The sequence below is a fragment of the Jaculus jaculus genome, chromosome 8, assembly GCF_020740685.1.
Source record: "Jaculus jaculus isolate mJacJac1 chromosome 8, mJacJac1.mat.Y.cur, whole genome shotgun sequence".
Classification (NCBI taxonomy): Eukaryota; Metazoa; Chordata; class Mammalia; order Rodentia; family Dipodidae; genus Jaculus; species Jaculus jaculus.
The window spans coordinates 58580756-58582864 of record NC_059109.1 but is presented as its reverse complement, the minus strand read 5'-3'; positions in this window follow the sequence as shown (position 1 = coordinate 58582864).

Genomic DNA, 2109 nt, shown 5'->3' with positions numbered 1-2109 from the left:
ATCAAAAAAAAAGGTGGTGTGCTGAAGAGGTGGTTTAGTGGTTAAGACGCTTGCCTGTGAAGCCTAAGGACCCAGGTTCAATTCTCTAGGTCCCATGTAAGCCAGATGTACATGGTGGTGCATGCATCTTGAGTTGATTTGCAATGGCTAGAGGCTCTAGTGTGATCATTCTCTCCCTCTCTCTCTCCCTTCCTCCCTTCCTCTCTCTGTCTCTAATAAATAATAAATAAATAAATATCAGAAAAAAAATCAAAAAGAACTAAACTAAATCTGGCTGGAGAAGGCTCAGCGATTAAAGGTTCTTGCTTACAAAGCCTGATGGCCTGGGTTCAATTCCCCAGTGCCCATGTAAAACCAGATGCACAAGTCATGCATGTGTCTGGAGTTCTTTTGCAGTAACAAGAGACCCTGCTGTACCCACACAGCCATACTCACTCTTTTTGTTTGTTTTTGTTTTTCTAGCTAAGGTCTCACTCTATTGCTCTAGCTCAAGTTGACCTGGAATCCACTATGTAGTCTCAGGATGGCCTAGAACCCACAGTGATCCTCCTACCTTGCCCTCCCAAATACTGGGATTAAAGGCATGTGTCACCACACCTGGCTACTCACTCTCTTTCAGTCTGCTTCTTTCTCTATCTCAAACAAATAAAAAAAAATTTTTTTTTAACCTGAATCAGGACCACTTTGTGAGTCTCACACTTGTACACTCTCCTCTGGATAATTAAGACAACCCTTTGCTCTTTGTGTTTTTGTTTTGAGATAGGATCTTACAATGTACACCAGGCTGGCCTCCAATCTGTGATCCTCCTGCCTCAGCCTCCTGAGTACTGGCATTACAGGCATGTGTCCAGCCAACCTTGTAAGTTTTCTAGATAATTATCTGCATACTGATCATATTATCTGGATTGTAAGCTCCAGGAAGATGTCTCCTATGTCAGTTAATGTTGAATTTATAGTTGACAGTAGCTCATGCAAATAAACCCAGCCCTTAGGAGACTGAGGAAGACAGTTTTCCATGAGTTCGAGATTAGTCTGGTCGGGCTGGAGAGAGTGGTTAAAATGCTTGGCTGCAAAGCCTAATGACCCTTGACTCCCCAGTACACACATAAAGCCAGATGCACAAAGTGGCACATGTGTCTGGAATCTGTTTGCAGTGGTAGAAGGCCCTTGTGTGCCTATTCTCTCTGTCTCTTATCTCACTTTGCTTGCAAATAAACAAATAAAGCCGGGCTTGGTGGCACACGCCTTTAATCTCAGCACTCAGGAGGCAGAGGTAGGAGGATTGTCATGAGTTCAAGGCCACCCTGAGACTACAGAGTGAACTCAGCCTGGGCTAGAGCAAGATGATCTCTTGGGAAAAAAAAAAGAAAGAAATATTTTTTAAAAGGTTAGTCTGAGACAGGCATGGTGGTGCATGGCTTTAATCCCAGCACTTGGGAGGCAGAGGTAGGAGAATCATCATGAATTGGAGGCCAGCCTGAGATTACATAGTGAATTCCAGGTCAGCTTGGGGTGCAGCAAGACCCTACCTTGAAAAATAAAAAAGATAAATCTGGCGTATATAGCAAGTTTAGGGCAGCCTGAGCTATAGAGTAAAGCTTATCTCAAAAATAAACTGAATTTTATGATGGTTATACTTAAGGCATAACTATGACATATATGGTGAAACACAGAGTTTCTTCCCTGGAAAATGAAGTGAATTCATGTGTCATTCATATTATTCCAATGGTCCCAGTTCCTGACTTACCATGGTCTTGACTTTCAGGTTTTGGCTTCATGGTGGTACAAAAATGATATATATTTAACAGAAACTGCACTTCATAATTTTAGTTTGGATCTTTTCCAGGCTAACATTATGTAATATGATACCCCAAGATGCTCAACAGTGGTGATAAGTTGTAGTGTGAAAATGGACAACTAGATGCTCTGCAACTGAGCAATGAGGCTAGGTACATGAAATACATTTTCAACTTACAATATCTTCCATTTCTGCTGGATTTATGCAGATCCAACCTCATAATTCAAGGATCAACTGTAATTCATATTGCATTATATTGATATATTATGATTTTTACATTATATAATATTTTTCATTAAAAAAATTCAAAC